Genomic DNA, 6795 nt, shown 5'->3' on the forward strand with positions numbered 1-6795 from the left:
TCATTGGGCTTATGCCCTGGGAGGGGATATAGAACATTGGACCTTCTCATTTCCTGGATGCCATGAGGTGAACAGGTTGCCTCTGCCACATACTCCCACCCTGCTATGGGTTGCCACCATAGGCCCAAATCAACACACAAGTTGAAGCTTCTGTTATCATGAGCCAAATAAACCTTTCCTTCTTTTAATTTGATTAGTTCAGGTATCTTTGTCAATGTAATGGAAAGCTGACTAACAAATACAAGAACTAGAAGAATATAAGTCAAATGAAAGCAGTATGCCTGGGAGAGTCCTATGTGTCCAACATGCAACTTTTCAGATAGATTGTTGGGTTTTGCAGCATGGAGGCCATTGGTGACCCTGACAAGAACAATTTTAGGAGAATATTGGGCTCTAAAATCTCAGTGACTAAGAATCTAAACAACATTCTTTAAGTTTTGTTATAAAGGAGAAAAATCATATAATAGTTTGGAATGAAAATGGGGTCAAGAGAGGAATAACACATACATACACACATGTACATGCATGTGCACCCACGTGTGCACACACACATACATAACTTTGGTTAAAGTATAGCATACATTCAAAGGGCTGCACAAATCACAGGTATGCACTCAGGTTTTCAGAAGTACACATACACATGTAGCCATTACCTGGATCAGGAAAGAGAACCTTGCCAGGGCTTGGAGTCCCCTGTTGCCACGTCACCATCCACTCCTTTCCTAAAGGTAGCCATGCTTCTTTAAAAAATTTTTTATTTAATCCAAGCTTGGTGGTGCACGCCTGTAGTCCCAGAACTTCGGAGGCAGAGGCAGGCGGATCTCTGTGAGTTCAAGGCCAGCCTGGTCTACATAGTGAGTTCCAGGACAGCTGGGGCTACAGGGAGACCCTGCTTCAAAAGGACAAAAAAAAATTTATTTATTATTTTTATTTTATGTGTATGTGTGTATTGCCTGCATGTAGGTAAGTGCATCCATGTCATGCAATGCCTGCGTGCAATGCCCACGGAGGTCAGAAAAGACTGTTGGATCCCCTGGGACTGGAGTTACAGACAGTTGTTCGCTGCCATGTGGGTGCTGGGATTCGAACCCGAGTCTTCTGCAAGAACAAGCAGTGTTCTTAACTGCTGAGCCATCTCTCCAGCCCCAGGTAGCCATACTTCTAACCAATGAATTGGCTTTGTCTATTTCTGAAACTTAGGCAGTAGGATGATTCAATGTGACTTCTTCACTCACCATTGTGCTTCAAAGCCTGTTCTCCCGTTGCCACATAGCATGCTCCTGTATGACTATTTCATGATTTATATATCCATTCTATCCTTGATGAATGGACATCCAGAGGATTTTCTCTTGGTGCTGTTATATTTAATGTTACCGTGAACATGCTTGATCGTGCCTTTTGTACACAGACCTATGCATTTCTGTTTGATATATAACAAGGCATGGGATTGCTGGGTCATAGGGTAAATGTCTGTTTAGATTTAGTGGATATTGCCAAATAGTTTTCCAGAGTGCTGTACCAATTTACACTCCCACCAGCAGAGCATCCCACTTGTTTCACACCACTTGGCACTGTTGTGGACATTCTAAATTTTATCTATCTGATAGGTGTGTCATAGTACCCCAGCATGATTTTTTTTTTTTTTTGAAGTGCTTGGGATTGAACCTAGTACCTAATACGTGCTAGACGAATACCCTTCTGCTGAGCTACAGCTCTAGCCATGTCTTTAATGCTCATTCTTTTGATCATGAATAAAGCTGAATACCCAGTCATACATTTAACAGCCATTTGGATGCTTCTTTTACAAAATTGCTTGAGTCTTTTGAGGAGTGATGAGAAAGTGCTGAATGGAAGAGGATAGTGAGTGGTTAGGAAACTTTATCCTCTTTATCCTTCCCTCAGTACCACAGGGCCGCTGGAACTTGGTAGCCATACATTTAAGAAAAGACTGGCCAGTCTATCATGCCTTTTTCTCTAGACTCATTCTGTTGTACAGGAAAAATGGGGAGCAATGGCCAGCTGGAATTAAACAAAGTTGAGTGGGTATGATGAAGTGGGCAAAGAGTGCAGGAGCTGAAGTATACAAGGGAATTGTGCTAATGAACTATGAGATCTGACCTGGGTGGGGTGGAAGATAAGGACAGTGAAGTGGAGGAGGGTCACTAGATGGTAGGTCCTGGTGGGGCGGAGATGTGCCCACGTAGATGAGCAAGAGGAATGGGTAGGAACGATGAGAGGTGGTGACCTAACAGGTGAACTGCTTAATGTTGCAGGGATGTCAGAACTGCTAGTCAAGTCTAGCCTTATAACAACTCTAAAAAGTGGGTGGAGGCCCAGACTATCGTGGGAGAGGAAGTCAAGGCAGCAAGGGATCAAGTGTCTTCGGCCATTTTGTGACCCTGACACAGACTACCCGAGACTGTGGAACTTATAGCAGACAGATATTTTTTGGCTTATATTCTGAAGGCTGAAAAGTCTAAGATCAAGGTGCCAGCATCCAGGAAGAGCCTTGTTGTGTCAGCACGTGGCAGAAGGCAAAGATCAGCAGAGAGCTAGCCCCTTCTACAAGCCCAGTGTTGCAATCGCATCAGTCCTGCCGTGACCTCGCAGGTGAAATTACTTTAATTACCTCTTAAAGGCTCCGCCTCCCAATATGAACACATTGGGGATTGGGTTTCAGCCCATGGATTTGGGAGGGCACATAAACCCTCAAACCAGAGCACCAAGGTGTCCAAAAGAGGATTTATTTGAATGTGAAATGACCAAGAATTACAACTGGACTCGCATGGAAGAAAAGCTATTATAATTTACCAGTAGAAAGTATGAAGGAACAACCTTAGACAGCAGGGACCCAATCAGGGTTGAGAAGTACTCAGTCCTACGTGGGAACTCACTATTTAAATAGCATGATATTTGAAATTAAAGAGGATGGACTACATCTTGAATAGTATTGGGACAACTGTCCAGCCATTGAGAAAATAATAAAAATTTACCCCTAGCTGGGCGTGGTGGCATCTGCCTTTAATCCCAGCACTTGGGAGGTAGAGGCAGGCAAATCTCCTAGAATTTGAGGCCAGCCTGGTCTACATAGAGAGCTCCAGGCCAGCTGGGACTACAGGGAAACCCAGTCTCAAAAAGCGCCCCCCTGCCAAAATGTACCCCTGCCTCACACCACCTAGAAGTTTAACTTTCAAATGATCTGAAAGAGCTAAACATTAGTTGCTAAAAGAAAATAAAATAGAATGTTCTATAGTATGAGGATGAAAAGTTTTCCTAAGCTAGAAATGAACTCATAAAAAATGGTAATAATTAATACTTAATGCATGAGGTCTTCTGGTGGTTATCACTCTAAGAAATTTTGTTGTTGCTGTTTTGTTTTTGCCTTTTTTTGAGACAGAATTTCCCTGGAGCCTCAGCTGGCCTGGAACTCTCTATGTAAACCAGGCTGGCCTCAGTCTCACAGAGATCACCTGCCTCTGCCTCCAGAGTGCTGCGATTAAAGGTATTCACCACCACACCCAGCTTACTCTAAGAACTTTAAAAATTATATTTTATTTATTATTTTTATTTTATGTGTATGAGTGTATTGCCTGCATGTGGGGTCCTGGGATTCGAACCCAGGTCTTCTGCAGGAGCAGTCAGCACTCTTAACCACTAAGTCATCTCTCCAGCCCCACTCTAAGAACTTTTACTGTGTATGACTCAATTTAAATCATCCAGTTAACTCCAGAAAAGAAATGAATAATTGACATGTAAGTATAGAACTTTATATGTCATGAATAAAGTTTAAAGTAAAAGGACAATCTGAGAGAAAATGTTTGTATTATAAATTGCATAACTTTCTTTTAAAAACAGCTTTATTGAGGCATGATTGACATACAATAAACTATACATATTTAAAGTACAATATTTGATGAGTTTTGACATAAGTATACACCTGTGAAGCTATCACCACAATCAAGAATGAATGTCTCCGTCACCCCTAAAAGTTATTTATAACTTTCAAGCTGACTATTTCCATATCATACATACATAAGGAGATCCTACAAATCAATAAGGCAAAAACTTAAAAGCGGGCAAAGGCTAGCACTAAGAAATCACAGTTCAAGGCGTACAAAAAGCCAATGAGCTTATGAAAATGTGTACAACCACAGTAACAGGGCAGGGGAGGCTAGTTACAAAGATGAGATGGTATTTGAATTCAATAGTAACACATGGTGTGGGATTACTTTCCCACATTGGTGATGGTGTGGTCACACGGGCTTTCCCATAGCCTGCAGCAACAGATATTTGCATGCATCTTTTTGGAACATAGTACTTATACTTTATATATAAAACACACACATTCTCCTTAACAGCTCGGTTATCTCAGATCTATCCTTCAGCAATAGTAACATAATATGTGATAATGTATAGCACTACAATTTAATTAAGACAATACCAAAGCATTGGGTTTGGGGGGGGCTCCCCAAATTCTATCAAGGATTGCTTCATGGTTAAAATGGTATGAATGCCGGGTGTGGTGGCACATGCCTTTGATCCCAGCACTTGGGAGGCAGAGGCAGGCGAATCTCTGTGAGTTCAAAACCAGCCTGGTCTACACAATGAGTTCCAGGACAGCTGGGGGTACAGGGGGACCCTGTTTCAAAAAACCAAAAAAAAAAAAAAAGCCAAAAATAAAATGGTATGAACATACTCTGGAACATTACCATTGTTCTAGTTTCATTTCTGTTGCTGTGACAAAAATTTTGACAAAAAGCAACTTAAGGAAAAGGTAAGGTTTATTTTAGTTTGCAATTCCAGGTTATAGTCCATCACTATGTAGAAGTCAAAGTAGGAACTCGAGACAGCTAGTCTCATCACAGCCAAAGTCAAGAACAGAGAGAAATGATTGTACACATGGTTCACTTGCTTGTTGGCTTGTGCTCAGCTCGATCCCCCACTAATGTAGTTCGGGACTCCTTGCTTAGGGAATGGTGCTTCCCACAGTGGACTGGGTCTTCCCACATCAATTAACTTAAGACAGTTTTCCACAGACGTACCCACAGGCCAACCTAAAGTAGACAATCACTCACTGAGACTCTCTTCCCACGTGACTCTAGGTTCTGTCAAATTAACAAAGCTAACCATCAAACCTATATATTAGAAGTAAGGACTGTTTCCATGTATTGAGGGAAAGGAAGAGCCTCAATTTTTTTTAAAGACAATTGTATGTGAAAGATTTTTATCTTTTATTCTGTGAACTTTTGAATTATTCTATTGCTTAACAAAGAGTTTAAAAATACATGAAAATGAAAAAAGCACTGCATGCTTGTCGGTAAACAAATTCATGCACTATAAGACTGAGGAAAATGTGCACCCTTTTCTTGTTTACTAATTCATGAAACAAGCTAGTATAATACGAGCCAGACATGAGCAAAATATTGTGTCCATTCACACAGAGCTTGCCCTCTATCAGAGAAAGCAAAGTAAGCATGCCATTGTCAAATGACAAGGCATACCCAATTTAGACAGCGATTGGAAAGGCCTCTGCTGGAAAATGAAGGGTAAGTAAGGGTTAACCAGGTGACAGTTGGGGCAAAATTGGTGATGGGGGAGCTGTGCTTCTAAAGGCTGTATGTTGGTGGGTAGATCTGGTGTGCAGTGTGCAGACACTCTGGAAATCATAAACAGGACCAGAAAGGGACTCAGAGATTAATTAGACATAAGGGGATAAGTGGGAAAAGAGGAGCCTAGATTTTCAAACTCCAAAGCCTCAGAATTGTGTGATTTATAGTCAGGAAAATTCACCTTTGTTGGGTAGACTAATGCATTTTGACAAACATGTAGTCAGGAGGCCACTGCCATGGTCAAGTTATGGAACATTTCTACAGCTCCATTTTTCAAGAGCCTCACAGTCACTGATTGTGGTTGTTATGATGTATACCATCTAGAGCCTTTGGAGCTTGTTTCTTCACTCATAAAAATAAAGCTTTTGAGATTAGTTCATGCAGATGTATCTGTTGGTATCTGTGAAAGTTAATATCTATTGTCAACTTGATTGGATGTAGAATCACCATGGAAACACACTTCAGGGTGTGTCTAGGAGGGTGCTTCTAGAACATGGACTTAATGGAATGTGGGCAACACCATCCCATGGGCTGCAGTTCTGGACTAGATAAAAGGAGAAAGCAAGCCGAGCACCAGCACTCATCCCTCTCTGCTTCCTGACTGCGGACACGATGTGGTCTGCTGCCTCATGTTCATGTGCTCCCCACCATGACAGACTCCATCACTGTGGGCCCAAATAACACCTCCTCCTTTATGGTGCTTCTTGTCAAGTATTTGGTGACAAGAAAAAACGTGACTAATACACAATCTTAGGGCTGGTGTGTATTCCACTGATGGACACATCACAAATAGTGTGCTTGGTGGACACTTGGATTTCTTTGTTTTCAATTTGGGACGGTGACAAAAGCTCCCGGGGAGATTACAGGAAGGCCTTTCTGTGCATGTATTATTTCATTTCTCTTGAGTAAATACATGGGAGTGGAACTTCTGAATCAGATGTAAAGTGTGTGAGAAACTGCCAGACTGTTTTCAAAGTGGAGGTGCCATATTGCATGCCACGGGCAATGGGCAAATGCAAACTGTTCTCATCCTCAACAGCACTCAACATGACAAGTTTTTAAAAGCTCAATTTTTACAATATTTTAAATGTATATATTCTCTCTTCCTCTCTCTCTCTCTCTCTCTCTCTCTCTCTCTCTCTCCCTCTCTCTCTCTCTCTCTCTCTCTCTCTAATAGGGTCTCTTA

This window comes from Nannospalax galili, unplaced genomic scaffold (genome assembly GCF_000622305.1).
Source record: "Nannospalax galili isolate Female #2095 unplaced genomic scaffold, S.galili_v1.0 scaffold577, whole genome shotgun sequence".
In the NCBI taxonomy this organism is placed as follows: Eukaryota; Metazoa; Chordata; class Mammalia; order Rodentia; family Spalacidae; genus Nannospalax; species Nannospalax galili.